A 19709-nucleotide genomic window follows, 5' to 3' on the forward strand; every position below is an offset into this window, starting at 1 on the left:
TGGTACTCTTATCCTCTATTCCTAACCCTTTGTTACTTAAAATGTATTCCCAAGACACAGAGCATCAGAACTGCCTGGAAGTTTGCTAGAACTTGAGCCCCTGTGTGTGTGTCAACTGCACTCAAGCATGGTTTTGATGGAGAACCGTCTGTGAGCTGGGCATTTAAGTATGAGGAGTTAAACAGGCTGAGGAAGAGACTGGACTTTTCATAAATCTCCGTCAGCAGCTCATGTAGTTGGTGTTTGCTCTGCTCCTAGCCCTGATATTCATACACTTGAAGTTACAGAACAGTGTTACTGGTACACTTTCTCAGATGACTGGTAGGTCGTGGGACATTCAAGCTTGGTCTTTGGACAGATATCTTGCTTTGGAATGTTCTCTTTCCAGATCCTGAAGATGCTGGGGGAAATGTAATTAAAATTAAAAATCTCTGAGGCTAGGGATTTAACTTAGTCTTTAACAACTAGGAGGAAAAGGTCTCCTACTAGTTCAGGAACCCTGGGGCAATGAGAAAGAAAACAGTTTTATTAGCAAATAAGCATTAGACCTATAAGAAGCAATCTGCTTGGGAGCCTTCAAACACAGAAATCCGACCCAAGCAGTAAACTCCCTGCACACATCTCAGGTAACACCTGCCAGCATCATTTGTTACATACTTGGCAATTGTGCTAGCCATCTGTGATAACTAATTATTTTGCTCCAAAGGAACAACAACGAAAGAGAGAGAGAGAGAGAGAGAGAGAGAGAGAGAGAGAGAGAGAGAGAGAGAGATTTCAAAATTAAAGTCATGGTATCTGACAAGTTAGGCTCCCAGTCTCCACAGAAACTGGGAGACAGGACAGTACCTTTTCTCAACATTCTGTGTCACACAGTTGGTTTTCTAGATCCTACAGAAAAGACATTTCTGGGTTGTAAAGTCAGCCAAAAACTTTTCAAAGGCTTTTAAGACTTGTATACACTTTACAGGGTCAAGAAGGCAATTGTGATTGCAGTCTGTTCTTTTTCCTTTTATCCCCCCTTCTCTTCTCCTCCCCTTCCTCCCCCACTTTCTCCATGTGGCCCAGACCGGATTCAAACATGCTTTAATCCCCTGGCTCTCACTTCCTAAGATCAAGGATTATGGGCATGTGCCACCATACCCAGCTGCAAGCTTGCTAAATTAGATGCTCTAAGAAAAGTCAGAAATGGGGAATGGTCATAAAGAAGATTCTCTGTCTCTATGGTACCAGTGTCTTAGTCAGTGTTCTCTTGCTATGAAGAGACACTATGATCATGGCCACACTCTTAGTAAGAATAAAGCATTTAATTAGGGCTAGCTTACGATCGCAGAGGTTTAGCCCATTATCATCATGGCAGGAAGCATGGGGGCATGCAGGCAGACACTGTGCTGAAGAAGGAGCTGAGAGTTCAACATCCAGATCTGCAGGCAGTAGGAAAGAGAGGAAGAGAAAAGGGAAAACTGGGTTCGGCTTGGGATTTTGAAATCTCAAAGCACATCCCCAGTAACACACTTCATCCAACAAGGCCATGACTAAGCCAGGTCAGTCAGTCAACAGGGTCTCAATGGAAGGAGTGAGGATTGAAAAGAAAAAGACAATTAGACATTATAATATGACTTCAGCCAGTTCTAAAGCTGACGCAGGTTTATTTTTTTCCAATCTGCTTTTACATCATTCTAGATACATACAAAGAATATGGTCAGTCCTAAGGCATAAACAAAGTAATCAAGAAACAAACAAAGCAATAAACAAAGTCTTGTGGTCACTGTGTTTAGGAGTTTATCAGGATGACCAAGATACAAGGAATATAACACATTCCTTGGCTGTATCTACCTTGAGCCTACTTGCTTGTCATAGCTCAACATCAGATTCCTGCCAAATTCCTAGAAGCAGTCCCCAAAGCTCTCTACATCTCCCTCTTTTTATTCTATAAACAAGATTGTGCTTGTCTTAGGTTGTTCTGACAAGAATGTCTTCCTTACCTGTCGTGGAATATGCATTATCAAAAGCAATGCATTTCTGCCTTAGGTTGGTAAGGCTCTGTGCAGAATCTTACCCATCATTGGCTAACAGCCTGTTAAATTAATGACTCTGTTTGGGGACCCATTTTTAGTTTGAAGCCATGTATTTTGGCCACCAATATGTTGATGTGGTTAAAGGCAAGTTTTATCACAATGGGCAGGAATAAAAGTATTCCCAGGACAAGAAGGGCCAACATGATCAAGCTATATAAGTCATTTTTGACCAAGATGGAAACACTGACCTTAAGCCACAAGTAATTTTATCAGCAGCATCCACAGCACCAAAGCTGAGCAGAGCAGCATCCTTTAAATTCATAATCTCATTAGACAAAGTTAAAACATCCAGAGAAGTGTTAGAATTATGCCAAACATCCTGCAAATGTCTTTGAATTTTCTCTCAATTATAGTGATTGTCACTGTAAATTTTAGAAGTGACACAAATACATTGGTATTTAGTGTGACACTTGAGATGGCTTCTTACTCTTAAACTCTGAACCTCCTCTCCAATAATTTGAGTAGTATCATAAAGAGCATTAATTCGTTGTTCCAAATGCCTATCTAAATCCTCTTGAATATTCAGAACACTAGTAACATTTTTTGCTAAATGATTAACAAAAGTAGCTGTCTTAACTTCTTGTGTCAAAGTAATTGCAGTGCTAGCTATTAATATAATCAAAGCCACTATCCTGGCAATAATCAAGCCCACTACCCTCCTGCTTCTATGTAAAGCCAGGGTCACTTCTTCCAACATCTGCAAGCTCTTTTCAGAATGCCAAGGTCCTGTCATACTCACAGGCAATAATACAAAAGCTGGTTGATAGACCACCATGACAGACAGGCCAGACTTCAATACACTAACACAACTAGAAAGTACACAATCAACACAACTTACATTAAGTACTATAGAATTAACAAAAGTAAGTTTAACACCACCAATTAATAAAAGATTAGGAGCCTTAACACATATACATTTGATTAGAATTCAGATCTTGTCCCAATTTTGTTTATTGCCAATGTAACTTCATAGAGAGCTGCAACTAACTTTCAGATGTGCCATTGGAAATGTCCAGAACCTGATTGCCAAAGACCTATGAATATTCTTTTTGTACAATGTTTGCTTTCCTGCCCAATCAATAATTCACATATTATTGGAAATATTAAACAACATTGGAGATTGATTATAACATCCTCTCCACTTAACAACTTTGTTAAATGCTTATTCCACATTCTCTGTGGGTTTAGACTCACAAGGTCATATTTCATGAGGATAAAAGGGAGATTCCTCATAATGTTTAGGCATGCCCATCTCTATACGTTTGAGTTACAGTTTGTGAAATGTTTTTCTTCCAAGTTTGTGTAAACACAAAAATACAGCCATCGTTCATACTATTCTTCACAAAGCAAACAGGTATCCCATCACCAAATGCATTGAAAGTTATGATCTTATTATTAGTTGACTCCTTTGTCTAAGGAGATCTAAGAAGTTGAATATTATTACTGGTTATGAGAATCTCTGGTCTGGACCACACTGCTGGATGGATGAGTGGTGGGTCAGGCACGTAGGCCCAGTGCACGTCACCATGTAAGGAACCATCATCATCATCAGTAAGGGAACCAGCAGGGAGGTGGAGTTGTTCCATTTGTCACACCAGCCTCTCTGGCAGCCACCGCGCCCCATTTTCTTCCTGTGAAAAAACACAAATGCTACCTCATCCCCATATGAGTACAGGGTTGGGTCCATGCCATTTGCCTGCCATAGGATCCTTCCATTTCACTGAAGCATGGAGGCGTGAGGGTGCCAAAAAATGCTCAGCAGCTGAACATCCACGAACATCCAAATTTTAAAAATTTAAAATAAAAAGAGCATGATTTAAATAGTTTTGTGGTGTATAGGGCTATAATTTCTCCCTTTTTATTTTATGAAGATATTGTTTTAATGTTCTATGAGCCTGTTCCACTATACCTTGTCTTTGAGGATTATAAAGAATTCCAGTAATATGGGTAATATTAAATTGTTGACAGAGAGTCTCAAACGCTTGATTGCAATAGCCAGTTCCATTATCTGTCATATTCTGATTTGGAATACCCAGCATAGAAAAACAATACAGGCAATGACTAATTATATTTTTAGTTGCTTCTCCTGTTAAAGCAGTTGCAACAAGAAAGTCTGAGAAGGTGTCAATACACAAGAACATATTTAAGTTTTCCAGAATCAGAAATATGAGTAACATCCATTTGCCATAATTGATTAGGTACAAGTCCTTGAAGATTCACACCATTGTGTGGTACAGGAAGAAACTGAGGACCAGTTGATACAATTTGACCTGCACATTCTCTAGAAATACCAAATGTTGTCTCAAGCTATTACTATTTTGATGATGTAAAGAATGTGATTATTTGGCTAATTGTTCGTGTGTAAAGCCCATAATCTGCCTGGTATGCAAACCTGCTGTGGTATTGCCCTCACTAAGGGGTCTGGGCAATCTAGTATGAGCTCTTAAATGTCAAATAAGGTAAGGAACAGTGTATTCTCTTAAATTGAATTGTATTTTAATAAATAATTGCAAAATTTGAGAATTAGCAGTATCTAAAAAAGGAACAGTTTCAAGCAATTGTAACCCATGAGCTATGTATTGGCTATCAGTATACAAATTAAAAGCTTGGTTTTTCAGCATTTCAAAAACAGTGGATATAGCACATAACTCAACTATTTGTGTAAAGCAGGGAGAAACTCAAAAGAATGAACATGTTATCTAATTACATATGCTTCCTTCCCATTAGATGAGCCATCTATAAATACAGTAAGCACATTCTCTATGGACTGCATGTGTAAATTTACAGGAAATACATGTATAGAGGAAAATTGTAACAACTTGTCTTTTAGATAATGATTATCAATTTTGCCTGAAAAGTTGCACATGCAATAGGCCAAATATTAGTATTCTGAAATAACCAATTTAATTGCTGTTTGGAATAAGGAATAAATATTTCATCAGGATCTTTCCCAAAATAACTTTTGTGATTCTATTCTACAATTCTGTATTAACATAGCAACATAATAGCGTGTTAAAGCTTGGAGCTGAAGAAAGATGCTACTTTCTGCTAAACTCTCATCTCTCAACAGTTAATTGTCGAGGGGAATTAGGATTTGCGTCCCCCTTGAGAATATCAAACAGAGGTTTAAGTTCTCCTGTGGTGATCTTAAGATGAGGTCTTAGCCATTTAACATCTCCTAATAGCTTCCAAAAATCATTTAAAGTAAGTAAGTAAGTTATCTTCTCTTATTTGGATTTTATGAGCCACAATTTGTTTAGGATATAACTGATGTTCCAAATATTGAAAAGAATATTGTCTTTGAGTCTTTTCTGGAGCAACAACTAATTCCCAAGATTTTAAAGCTTGTTGCATAAGAGCAAAGGCTTGTAGTAAAACTCCTTCAGACGGCTCAGCTAATAAAATATTATCCATATAATAATGTACACAGAAGGATTCAAGTTCTAGCCTCTTGTAATGAAGCAGCAATAAATTTTTGACATAAAATAGAGCTATTGGTCACTCCTTGAGGCAAAACTTTCCAATGATATCACTTCATGGGTTCTTTAAAATTACAAGCAAGCACACTAAATGCAAACCCTTTACAATTATCAGGATGCAAAGGAATAGTATAAAAACAATCTTTTAAATCTATGATAATTTTTGTATGTATTTTTTGGAATGGCAGGTTGAGTAGGTAAGCCAGGCTGTAATGCTCCCAAAAGTTCAATAGTTTCATTAATCTTTCATTAATCTTGCGATAATCTCCACTTGCCTGATTTTTTTCTTAATAACAAATATAGTTCCAGGGGGAATTAGAAGGGGGAGTTAGAAGCTAGGCTCCTGCACTAGCTGTTGAACGGCCAGAATTTTTTCTGAAGTAAGAGACCACTGATCCACATATACAGAACGTCACTTTTCCAAGTAATCTTATCCACATGGAGTCCTGACTTGTCAATGGTCTCCATTAAAAATACCCCACACCTGTTTTTTCCTTTTCTAGGGGTAACTATAATGGGCTCCAGTTCTCCCTGATTTTGCTTTCCCGACCTTTGATTAGGCAAATAACCACAATCAAACATTTGGTATGTAACTTTGTTATTTGGACTGTATACAAAGACTCCCATGTCCTTCAATATATCTCTTCCCCATAAATTAACAGGCAAATCAGACACAATGTAAGGTTTAAAACATCCTTGGCCTCCCTCATCCTCCCAATGTAAGAGATCACTGCTTTGCTCAGGACTCTGACTTTGACCTGTAATTGAGTAATGGTAGTTGTTTTAGGCCAAGATCCAGGCCAATGAATAGAAGTCATTAAAGATACATCTGCTCCTGTATCCAGCAGCCTTTTTTCCCCATTTATTCTTAAAACTATTCAGGTCTTTCAGCTTTTATCGCCTGGACCCAAGGAGCATCTGAAGAACCAAATCCTTTTGCTCCTCGGAAATTAGCTTTAACCTTATTTTTTGACATAACCAATGGTATAAGGAGTAATTGAGCAATTCTCTGTCCTGATTGAATGACAGAAATATGGGTAGGTGAAAAAGTCCTAATTTTAATTTCCCCAGCATAATGTGCATCTATAACTCCTGGAACAGTCATCACTCCGGCCACAGTGACACTGCTTCTTCCCAGTAAGGATCCCACAGTTTCCGGCAATAGTGGACCACATGTTCCAGTAGGAAGAGCTTGCATCCCCATCTCAGGAGTGTAAGCGGAGGGACTGAGGTCCAGTCCTGCACTGCCTGGGGTGGCTCGGAAGAGATCCTGAAAGGATTGTTTTGCTGAGAAATGAACTGCATTGCCCCCATAACAGTGTCTTGGGGCCTGGAGATGGCCCCACCTCTCCCATTTCCCTGAGAGAGAGGATTTCCTAGGTCATCTCTCTTAGACCTGTATCTAAGACAGAGTCCAGGTTTTCTCTCATTACTATTTTCCTCAGCTTTATTTGGACAATTCCTCACTTGATGCCCTATCCATCCACACCCCAAAACATCCTCCAGGAGGCCCATTAATCCTCAGGGATATCCTTGCCTGTTCCTTTGCAAAGAATTCCTTAAGAGAATCTGGAAAAGGAGGCCAATCCTCATCATACTTAGCAACCTCCTCCAATCCATTTCATCCCCCGGATCAAGAGGCTCACCACTCTTCCCTGCCTTGTCTGAAACCTCAGAAATCAGAGGTGCAGATGGAACAGCTTCGTCTTTCCTTTTGCTTTCACTATCCGCATCTTCTGATATCTAACCTAATTTTACACTTTCCTGTCTAGGATCTAAGGTATCTCTAACTAAGGTCCAGAGGCTAAAAGCATCTCAGGAATTTTTTCAGGACCATGCATTGTACAGTACCCTTTTATCCTCTCTCCCACTTTCTCCCATGTCTAAATTTATCGTGCCTTCCTCAGGGAACCAAGGACAAATTTCTTCTGTAAAAGTGAGAAACTGAGTTAAGCTGTTTTTTTGACTTATCTCTGCTCCTCTAGATTTTGACATATCTTTAAGCACATGTACAAAAAGCATTCTACCCTGTCCCATTCTTACAGGGTTTACTCACCACTGTCCCAAATTTTCCTTTGCATGCACTTCCTTTTCCTGTGGTACTCTTCACTGTAACCTTTGTTGTACTCTGAGACTATGGAGCCACCTGACCAAACCAGCTCAGACCAAACCAGCTCAGTCAATCAACAGGGTCTCAAGGGAGCTTCCTTGAGGACTGAAAAGAAAAAGATGATTAGACAACATTATAACATGACTTCAGCCAGTTCTGAAGCTGAAGCGGGTCTATTTTTTTTTTCCAGTCTGCTTTTATATCATTCTAGGTACATACAAGGAATATGGTCAGTCCTAAGGTCAGTCCTAAGGCATAAACAAAGTAATCGAGGAACTAACAAGGCCATAAACAAAGTCCAGTGGTCACTGTGTCTAGGGCTTTATCGGGATGACCAAGATACAAGGAATACAATACATTCCTTGGCTGTATTTACCTTGAGCCTACTTCCATGTCCTATATTACTTCCGAGTCTCAGCCAGATGTCAAATTCCTAGACACAGCCCCCAACCTCTCCACAAGGCCACATCTCCTAATCTGTCTCAAACAGTGTTGTTTCCTGATGACCGAGCATCCAAACACGGAGCATTCGAGGGCTTCTTCTTCAAACTGCCACAACCAGGTAAACGTTTTTTTTTTTCTTTTTGGATTTGTGTTTACCCTTCCAGTAAACATCCCCCTGCTCCTTCTCTGCTTCTGCCTTCTGCTTGCTCGTCCTCCTAGAACACCATAAAGCTTGCTACTCTACATCAGCAATCCCTCCATCCAGGCTCATAGAGAGAGTGAAAGATGGGTGCAAGCGGTCCATCTGGGCAGGGAGGGGCTGAGAGGCTCATGCAAGTGTGCTCAGTGAGCTTTTGCAGGCTGTGTCCTAAGATGACTCAACTAGCAACTGCTGCATCTGATGGAGAAACAAGTACAGCCTGTGGCAAAGAGTTCATGGCTAGTTTGGGTAAGCAGTGGTTCTCAACCTTTCCAATGCTATGACCCTTTAATATAGGTCCTCATGTGGTGGTGACCGCCCCCCCCCACACACACACACCAGAAAATTATTTCGTTCCCACTTCTTAACTGCAATTTGGTACTGTTATGAATCATACTGTAAATATTTGTGTTTTCTGATGATTTTTGGACAACCCCCATGAAAGGTTCATTCAACTCTCAAAGGGGTCTCAACCTACAGGTTGAGAACCACTGCTTTGAAACTCGACAAGAACTAAACTAGATAGAAGTAGCTGAGCAAAGTAAAAGCTCAACCTAGGAGATAACGTGTGCCTTGAGAGTTATCTGTAAGTTTTATAATAAAAGAGTGTAAAAAAAAAAACTACATATGATTTTTTAATTAAATACTATAAAATTTGTGTTTCAGACAAGGGATTTAAGTATTTTTATCTCCCCTACCTTAAAAGACATGCATGAAAATGTTACACACACACACACACACACACACACACACACACACACACACTACATAAAGGCCCACTGCTGTATTCCAGGATTTGACCGACTGGATCAGCGAACCCTTTGCTCTTCCTCCTCATTGCCTGTTTGCACATTATTTTTAGACTCGCTAACTCCATTCAGACTGTGAGGTTGGAGCCCAGACAGTGGAGAAGAGACTCAGTCACCCCCAGTGTTAGAATAAAAAACAAACACACTTCCTGTTCCTGGGAGGAGGTTGCTGGGTGTGGTGGTGCAAGCCCCTAGTCCCAGCACTTGGGAGGCAGGAGGCAGGTGCCCATCTATGAGTTCAAGACCAGCCAGGTCTACACAGAGAGTTTCTTAGAACTCTCAGAACAGAGCTACTCAGAGAAGTCTTGGGGGGAGGGGGAGAAAGAAGGGAAGGAAGGAAGGAAGGAAGGAAGGAAGGAAGGAAGGAAGGGGAGAGAAAAGAAAGGGAGAGAGAGAAAGAGAGAGAAAAAAGGAGTGTCAGTCCTTTTCTTTACAGCCCAAATGTATCTCTAACAAAAGCAACAGTAACAGATAATAATTGTAAGACAGAGCAGCTCCAGGGATGTCCTGCTCCTGTGAGTTCACATTTTCTCAATACTTTTCTAAGTTTAAGAGGTTTGTTAAAATCCCCCTAAAGGACACTGTACAAATACTTTGCTTTATGGGCTGGTGTAGGACCCCAAAGGGCTGCCATGCCCTGGCTGAGACTTTCCGTGTGCTGCTGTCTACTAAGTAACATTCTGCGGTTCCTCTAAGATCAAAACATCCTGACTAAGGCATGGTGCCCCAGGAAGGGAATTTACACTTGACATTCTATTGCCCCCCAGTTGAGTTTCTGTTTTTCCTGAGTTTGTGTTTTTCCTTCCCTGGCTTGGTGTATATATTGAACCTGCCCAGTAAAGGCATTGGCATTCTCTCATAATGGATGACCTGAGTCTGAGTCTTTCTTTAATGCCCCAGGCCTATGCCCGAGCTCGGTACTATGGGCAGCACTGGAGCTGTCAGGCTGGAAATACAACTCAAGGTACAAGGTACAAGGCTTTCACTGTGTGTGAACACTGTGTATGGGACCTTGGATTTAACCCCCAGTATCTCCAAAACAAAACTGTTAGCAAAACACTGCTTCCCCCCCACTATGGTAATAAGGCCCTCAGGCGACCCCCCCTCCCCCCAAAAAAAACAGTCTTAGGTACTGGGAGCCAGATGTGATTCTAAGAAAATGAGATGGAGATATTATATTTGCTATCTGATCTCCATATAGCTGGAAAAACCATGCCATGCCAAAGAGAATATGGCTATTCTTAATATGTTCGTGTGTGTGTGTGTGTGTGTGTGTGTGTGTGTATAAGGAGCAATTATGTGTTCAAAAGAGATTATGCTTTACTCTGTCTCTGAGCTTGGTGTGGCTCGTTGCTCTGTACTCCCTCTGCACCCAGTCTCATCCATTCAGTGTGCTTCAATAACAAACTCTATACACAGAGCATTAGGGTGAAATATTACCAGATTCATGCTCTGATTTTGGCATGAATTCTGAGAGACACAGATATGTGCTTCCTAGTTTCCTGTGCTCAGGGACACAGTTCAATGGTGCAGAGCAAATGCTTAGAAATGATCACTGCTCTCTCACCTATGGTTTCCCTGCCAACACTTCCTTTGCTAATTTGTTTGACACAAGGTCTTGTGGTGGAGGCCTTGAACTCATTGACTAGCCCAGGCAGGCTTCAAGCTGGTGGCAGTCCTTCTGCCTCAGCTTCCAGAATATATGACAGACTGTTTTAGAGAAAGAAGTTGTGTTTTCAAGTCCTTTGTTTTCTATGTATCTGCCTGCCGGGCTCTCCTTTCTTGGGAGTTGTCCCTTGCTGAGCCACTTTTGCTTCCCTTCTTTGCTCAGCAGTCCAATTTCTAAGGAAAAGCTCCATCTGGGTTGTTACGATGTTAACTGCTAAGTAATCTTTCTTTAGATTTATAAAAATTCACAACTTCTGATCGCCTTCAGATAAAATCAGAGTATGGGATATGCTGGTTGGAAGACGGCCTGGGAACATGAGATTCTTGGTCAGACACAATCAATATTTTGCTTTGCTCTTGTTGGTCTGTGTAAGTCAAGGTCTCACTATGTAGCCTGGGCTGGCCCTAAACTCATGATTACTCAATCACCCTCCAGGGTGCTAGAATGACAAGTGTATGCACCCATTCCAGACAAAAATCCAATACTATCAGTGACTCCTGAAGCCTATTTGTGTTTGAATCATGACTCCATCTCTTAGCGTGGTTCGCCTTCAGTAAGTCATTTAACATCTCTGGGTTTTAACTTCTTCATCTATATAGTGGGAATAATAGTAGTACTTACTTCCTAAAGATTAAATGAGATGAAAATTTGAAAGTGCCCAGCACTAAACAAATGTCAATCACATCACAACCGTTTATTATGACTTGGGTAGAAGTTCCCCCAAAGACTCATGTGTCTAAAACTTGTTCCCAAAGTGGAGGGGCTCTAGAGAGGCGATTGTCTTACAAAGGCTCTGATCCAATTGACAGTTAACTGCTGAGCCATCTCTCCAGCCCCCCATGCTGAAGTCTTGACCCCCACAAAGTGATGGTTCTGGGAGATCGAGCCTTTGGATGGTGATGAGGTCCTGGTGACAGAGGTCATGAAGGAATAGTGACCTTATAATAGTTGTCTTAGAGAGTTAGGTTGCCCCTGCCGCTATGTGGGGGCACAGAAGCATGCACCAGCTATGGACCAGAAACTGGGCCATCGCTGGATTTAAAAACCTGCTGCCACCTTGATCTTAGGACTCCTGGCCTTAGGCACTGCTAGAAATAGATTTTCTGCTGTTTGTAAGATATGTAGCTTAAAGGGTTTTGTTACAGTTCGGACAGACCCAGCCAGGCATTTTCCTATCAAACTTTACAAGGATAAGAAGGCTTAGTCAATTAAAAATATAATTGACTTTTATGCCTTTTGAAAAAACGGGAGAGAAAATACAATGTACAGAATAAGATTGTTACTCAAGGTTATGCTGCCTGACTAGACTCTTGTTCACCTCTACCTCTGCTTATCTTGAAGCCCAGAGTGCCTGGTGGCACACACCTTTAATCAGAAGTTTGGGAGATGGAGACAAAAAAGATCAAATTAAAGCCATATTCGCCTATGTTGTGAGTTTGAGGTCACTTTGGACTCCAGAGAACTCATCTCAGCAAACAATAAGAAAGCTGTTCTCCTGTCTATATCTGCCAACACTTGTTTGATAAATAGCAGTTGCAGCTCAGTTCTCTCAAGCTTGTATGCCCAAGGTTTCTGCCTCACCACGTCTCAGAAGGGAACCAGTGGTCGGACCGGTGGCCTTGGACCTGAAACTGAAACCATGAGCCCATATAAACTTTCCTTTCCTTAGGCTGTTTGTCTTGGTCCATAGCTAATCGCTACATACAATTGACTAACAGAAGTCTCTTAACCCCATCTTGGCTATCTGCCAGTCCCCTGCCATATCCTTATTCTTGCTAAAATAGCCACTGCTCACGTTCTGGGACTAACAAGACTCACTTTGACCCACGACTTTCTTCCTTCATTCTCTTTCTTCCTGTCTCTCCTTCAGAAGAAGAGATGGAACAAACTAAGTCTCATTTCAACGACTTTTCCTGGTGAAATGACTCATTAAAGAGTGAAAACCTGCCTTCTCTTGTTGTTTGTTCGACCTGATGTTGCAATGTCCAGGAAACCAGACAGCTCTGAGATTTTGCAACAAGCTGGCGTTGCCTTGCTGAGTTGAAAAGCCACTCTCAATCAACAACCCAAACCTCATTTGCTTCTACAAAAAACAAAACAAAACAAAAAACAAAAACAAAAAAACCCTTCTGGAGAGAACAGGTTTCATGTCAGAACCTGAGAAACGTTAACAGCCTTGAGAAACGATCTAATGACACAGTGTTTCCAGCAAACCCACCACTTTCCTTTTGTTCCCAATAGATAGGAGAGCCCGAGCCCAAGCCGTGGTCGAGCCTATGTGGTGCCAGGTTTACATCAGTTTCAGTACTAGCTTTGCTTCCGATTGGCCGGATGATGCTGGGTTGCTTTGACAGCTTATCTATATCTGTTTACTCATTTTGAGAATAGGGATGGAACATCATCTTCATAGGGTCATGGAAGGGTTAAATGAAGTACAGCATAGGGAGATTATACTGTACGGATATCTGTTGTTATGCTTTTATTGCCCCTCTTCCACCTTGAGGCATTAAACCCAGGCAGAACATTAGAAGAGTGTTCTGCTATTGAACTACATCCCCAACTCATGTGTTTGTTTGTTTGTTTGTTTCTGGGAACAAAGGAGCTAGAGAAATAGCTCAATGTTTAAGACCACTGGCTGCTCTTCCAGAAGATCTAGGTTCAATTCCTAGCACCAATGTGGCAGCTTATCTATGACTCTAGTTTTAAAGGATCTGATGCCCTCCACAGGAATTAGGCACACACATGGTGCACAGACAGACATACAGACAAAACACTTAGAAACATAAAGTTTTAAAAATGGGGCTGGGTTGGAGAGATGGCTCAGCGATTTGGAGCACTGACTACTCTTCCAGAGGTCCGGAGTTCAATTCCCAGCAACCACATGGTGGCTCACAACCATCTGTAATGGGATCCGATGTCCTCTCCTGGTGTGTCTGAGGACAGTGACAGTGTACTCATATACATAAAATAAACAAATAAATCTTAAAAAAAACAAAACAAAACAAAAACAACAACAACAAAAATGGGGTCACAATATATAGCTTAGGCTGCCCTTGAATTTAAGGTCCTCCTACCTCAGGTTCTGAAGTGCTGAGGCTGCAGGTGTGTGCCGCCACAGCTGCTTTCTTTTCTCTTTTTTTCTCCCCTGCCTCTTCATTCATATCTCCTCCTGTACTCTACCCCCAAACACATGTAAGTTAGAAGTACTAGGCATGCATAAAGCCCTAAGTCTGAGTCCACAACCTAGGACTCACCCAAACCCAGAAATAATGGAACCATTGTGTAGAGAGAACACTGGGTTTATTGCTTCAGGAGAGGAAAGGAACAAGGCAAAACAAAAGAAAAACAGATTGTTTTTCTCTTCCTTGTTTTTTATGTTTTGAAAAAAACCACCCTACATGCTTATGTGGGGTGGAGAGGGAAAAATGAGACCATCTAAAGAAGAATTCTCTCAATATAAAAGAATTCTAGGGGCTGGAGAGATGGCTTAGTGGTTAAGAGCACCGACTGTTTTTCCAAAGGTCCTGAGTTCAATTCCCAGCAACCACATTGCTCAGGGCAGTAGGCATATCACAAACATTTATAAACAATGTATTTAAATTACTAAGTGTTTCAGTTAGGGTTTTACTGCTGTGAACAGGCACCATGACCAAGGCAACTCTTAGAAGGACAGCATTTAACTGGGGCTGGCTTACAGTTTCAGAGGTTCAGTCCATTATCATCAAGGCAAGAGCAAAGCAATGCTTAGGCAGGGATGGAGGTGCAGGAGGAGCTGAGAGTTCAACATCATGTTCAGAAGGCAAACAGGAGACAAATGGCTCCCAGGTGGTTAGGAGGAGTGTCTAATTGGCCACGCCCACAGTGACACACTTCCTCCAACAAGGCCACACCTCCTAATAGTGTCACTCCCTGAGCCAAGCATATTCAAACCACCACACTAAGGTATGATGACACATCCTTAAATTAAACCATAGGAAAATACCTTGGCCCTGAATTTATCATAAACTAAGCCAGTCCCAGAGCTACTTGAAATATTAAAATAACTAAAAATGACAAAACATGATATTTCAATTTTTAAGGTGTGTGTCTGTGTATGAGTGTGTGTGTCCTCTTACACTGCAATGTAGTTTTCCCCTTCCATCATGGGTCTCAGGGGTCAAACCTCAGGTCAGCAGGCTTGCATAGAAATAATTTTTACCTGCTGGGCCAGTTTGCTGACTCTGTGGTGTTTTTCATATTTTATGGTACAAGTCATCCCACATTTAGTAACTTATTACACAGCCACTTATTTATTTGCTGTTCTTCATTGGCCAGAGCTCTACAGGATGCCTGATCACCTCTCTCATGGGGCAAAAAGGCAGACTCACGTGGGAACTGTGCTGGGGCTATGACATCCATGATGGCCTCTTAGTCTCCAGAGTCACGTGACATCTTACCATTCAGTAATCTAAACAAGCTTCTATCATGGCAGTTGGACCCCAAAGTAGGTAATGGAGCTTGTTCCCATCAGGTCTAACAGTGCCAAAACTGTTGGCTGTCAGGCTCCACTGGTAAAGGCAGGCCAAAATACTGGCCCATCTCACAGGGAAGAAAGTTAAACTCCTTTTGATGAGACAATGAGCAGGAATCTTTAAAAAGAGTAGGACTGGCTGGCAGTAACCCTAGAAGCTCCATGGGGTTATTTAAGAGCATGTTGCTTTGCTGGGTATAGCTCTGTGGTTCAATGCTAGTCTAGCCCATGTGAGGCCTTGGGTATATCATAAATGCTTACAGTAAACACATGCCTCCTTTCAACAGCAAGATATACAGTGACTATGTGATTAGCCCTGAGTGTGACGTCAGTCTTTTAAATTTAACCTGGAACCTGAAAGGCTCAAGGATCTTGAGTTCCAGGTCAGCCTGTGCTATCCAGCTATTATCCATCCTCAAGTGTCCTTGTTCTTAGATACGGTTGGTTTTCTGACTTTATGGACAGGGAGGTGTCATCAGGAAACTCTCTGCCTCCTTTCTAGGGCATCAGCCTCCCCATTGTAAGGGTGCTGATTTGACCCAAGCACCTGCCTTTCCTGGGGCTATTTGCCTGCATGTCTGGCAAACCAGGGCCTCACCCTGGAGATGAAGGTGGCATCTCATCTGCAGGTGACATGATTCTATGGCAATTAAAATAATAACTTCATTAGTGGTACAGGCAAGTCCATTCACTAGAAATGAAGAAGTCCCAAGAAGCATTGAAAAACTGATCAGAATCTGGCCAAAAGTTCATGAATGTCACTACCATGTGGTTAGGAGGGAACTGAATAGAAGGGCACCCAGGACAGGTTGTGCCAGGCACCAGTGTAACATGGAAATGACTGTGGGATTATAGTATGTTATTCTGGGAGCACAGGATGCTTTTTAACAACCTGTTGATATTTTCTGTAATTATGACATTCTTCTGTCACTGTGCTCCTCAGTACATTTTTAAAATGCTGGTCTGGTCAGCTGTGCTAAGAGGAACCAAGAATGATTTTTTTTGTCTAGCTAGAGGTTTAAAGGGGAAGTAGACAGAAGAAATAGCAAAAGAGCCTCATTGGGAAGACAAACCAAGGACAAATGAGCAGAAAGCCCATGTGTGGACACTGAGATGCTCTCAAAGCTGCCTCTATCTCTCCATCTCCACAGTCTGTCACTATTCCAGTGGACTCAGATGAAGATAAGAAGGGACCTCAAGTGTCTGATACTGCTGTATACAGCTGTGATCTCAACACAGGGAAGGTCAGTAGTCTGAGTCCAGCTTGGGCTGCACAGTAAGATCATCTCAAACAACAAACAAAACAAAGTGGACCTTAATGAGCTAGGTGTGGGGCTCATACCTGTAATCCCAGCACACAGGAGACTAAGATGGGGTGGGGTTGCTGGGTAAGATAGTTACAGTGAATTCAAGGCCACCAACTGACCTGTCAGCATGGGTGGGAGAAATCTCACAAGGTCCTAACCCTAGATGAAGAGCTACAGGCAATTAATGACTGATGTGAACCATTAATTCCCCAGGGATGATGCCACTAATTGGTTATCTAATACTGTGTGGTCAGCCCTAAAAAGCATATACGTATAAGCAACGCTAAACAGACTCTGGGCTGTGTTTATATAGTTATTCACATATATGTGAGAGTAATTTTAAAAGGCCCATGACTTTGGTGGAAGGGAACAGGAAGGGTTAAGGGGGGAGAGTGAGAGAAATGATACAGAGATATACACATCTATGAAATTGAAGAGGGAGCTAGGCTGGGATTAGGGATCAGGGCTGGAATGGGTGGTAGCTGTCTCTGGAGTTTGTGCTCTGGGATGAACCAGCCAATGGTATCTGATTTAGAAGTCAGAGGTGCAGACAGGAATTCAGTGAGCAACCTGTGAGTGACAAGCATCGAAGGCTACTTAGAAAATCCTTTTCCTAGTTAACCAATGAGAAGACACAGAGATTGTAGCAAACGGGGAAAGGGAGTGCTAGGAGCCTAGCATGTTCCCCTTAAACAAACTGGGGCACAGGGCAGAGCAGTTGATAGGTAGAGGCAGGAGCTTCAGAAGTTCAAGGTCATCCTTCTACATTCAAGTTCCAGGCCAGCCCAGGATACACGAAACTGTTTCAAAAGTTGTTTAAACAGGGAATCTGAAGCAGCTGTTCCATGATGCTGTCATTTCTGCCATATTCTATTGGTCTAACAAATCTCTATATCCATCATAAATCAAAGGGAGAAGAGTCAGTTCCTCTCAATAGAAGTGATAATAAATAATAATAATAATAGAACTATCACCATTCTTATGCCACCCCTCGATCTCACCAAGTCCTCAGCAAAATCTCAATTCTTGTCTCCAGATCCTCAGGAGTCATAGGGTAGAAACGATGAGGGCTTTGTAAGCCAAGGGCCCTGCATCCTGAATCAGTCAAGATCTGCCATTCAGCAATTGTAAAGCCATTCACTGTTTCCCCAGAATCCTTAACAGATTGTGTCTAGGCCTTCTGAAGATGCCCAGATGCCTTATTAGAAAAATGACATAGTAGGGACAGGGGACATACTACAGTAGGCACAGTGTGTGCTTAGCATGCAAGAAGCCCTGGTTTTGACCCCCTAGCACATCATAAACTCAAAATGGCAAACACCCATACTGTCAGCACTGGACAAGTAGAGGAAAGGTCAGAAGTTCATCCTCCTCCTGCATAGCAAGATTGAGGCTAGGCTGGGCTATATGAAGCCCTGTCTTAAAAATTGAAAAAAAAAAAAAAAAAGACAAAAGAAAAAAACCAGCATAGTAAAAACTAAAAGAAAACAAGAGAGAGAGAGAGAGAGAGAGAGAGAGAGAGAGAGAGACAGACAGACATAGAACCTACATGTATCTCTCCTTATTCTTTAGTTTAGGTCATTTATTTTGTTTTTTGTTTTGTTTTGTTTTTCGAGACAGGGTTTCTCTGTGTAGCCCTGGCTGTCCTGGAACTCACTCTGTAGACCAGGCTGGCCTCGAACTCAGAAATCCACTTGCCTCTGCCTCCCAAGTGCTGGGATCAAAGGCGTGCGCCACCACTGCCCGGCTAGTTTAGGTCATTTATAATCCTTAATACAAAGAAACAACATGGACACCACTGTTTGATGACAAAAAGAGGAGGAGGAAGAGGAGGAGGAGGAGGAGGAAAAATCCGTGTAGGTGCAACTGTCCGGAGTCTGGCTATGTAGCACACTAGCGACAGTAACTTTCTTTTAAATTCTTTTCTTTAGTTCCTTGTTTTGTGTGCTTCTTTTTTTGTTTTTCTTTCCTCTTTTGAAACAAGGTCTCCCTACGTGGTGCAGGCTGGCCTCCAGCGCCAAGACTATTTGAATGTTTTCCATCTGGCAGGTTGAATGATAAGGACACCACCGGACTGGCCAAGAAAATGTCCTCCCAGATTTTCCCCTGCAGATGGCGTTAGTGACTGATGGTCCTCTCAGCTGTTGAGCACTAACTGAAATCTATGCCATGGTATTTAACTCCCGAGTTGGTAAAGACTAACTTCTCAAGGTTGCTCCCAGGCCGCTGACTAAGCACAGCAGGGACAGAGTCAAGGCAGGCCTACACCTGAGATATGTCAGAATTTGGGGACATGCCAATTTGCCTCAAGGACTACCCTCTTCCCACGGCTTTGCTGAACTTGTAGTGAGTTTTTCTTTACACCCAGCTTTGACTCATTAACGAAATCACACCCACATCTCCCACATCCCAACTCCAGTTCCTCTTGTTAACCTGTACAGCACTTCTCTCTGCTTCCTAATAGGGCTGCTGTGTGTGCGTGTGCGTGTGCGTGTGCGTGTGTGTGTGCGCGCGCCAGTCACAAAACTAACCCTTATTCAATTAATGATGACCAAAGTAGACAATAAACACCTGCTCTATTTGACTTGCTTCTCTGTTAATGCCCTTCATCAGGAAACAGCCTTTCAAAATCTGATCTCCGAGGACTTGGCACCACAAACACTACAGCAAAAGGCCTACACTACTCAACAGTTAACTCCTTGCCTTCCTGGGTTTTGCCTTCACTCCTACTGCCTTTGCCTGCAGTTCGTGGAACGCCTCCTCCTCACTCTTTCACACAGAGGACACACTGACGTATTCCTGAAGACCCAGTTCAACCCAACAAGGCAAATATCTCTGCTGGCACAGATCAGCAGGCACCTTGTAAAAACATTCGTTACATTGTACTAACATCTTCCGAGGAAAGCCGGAGGTGCTCTGGAGCAAGGAAAACGTGGCGTCCATCCGGAGTTCCCCAGGTCCACAGCGGGCCCTCAGCAGGGATCTGGGGGAGAAGAAAAGAAAAAGAGAGAGAGGCTGGGCGAACTGGGAAGGGAGATTTCAGTTCCCTGGAAGATCGCGCCGCCTGCAGGGAGAGGGTGCAGGCGCATCGCCCGCCGAATCGCAGG

At 42.3% G+C, this 19709-nt stretch overlaps 1 long non-coding RNA gene across 1 annotated transcript; it reads right to left on the reverse strand.

Moving 5' to 3' along the window:
- Window positions 1-1611: 1611 nt before the first annotated feature.
- LOC143439857 (uncharacterized) lies at window positions 1612-19701 on the reverse strand. Its single transcript, XR_013107874.1, has 3 exons — window positions 19493-19701; window positions 7611-7769; window positions 1612-3706 (listed from the first exon to the last, which is right to left on the reverse strand). It is a non-coding gene; the product is annotated as an uncharacterized LOC143439857 (long non-coding RNA).
- Window positions 19702-19709: the final 8 nt, after the last annotated feature.

This window comes from Arvicanthis niloticus, chromosome 27 (genome assembly GCF_011762505.2).
Source record: "Arvicanthis niloticus isolate mArvNil1 chromosome 27, mArvNil1.pat.X, whole genome shotgun sequence".
In the NCBI taxonomy this organism is placed as follows: domain Eukaryota; kingdom Metazoa; phylum Chordata; class Mammalia; order Rodentia; family Muridae; genus Arvicanthis; species Arvicanthis niloticus.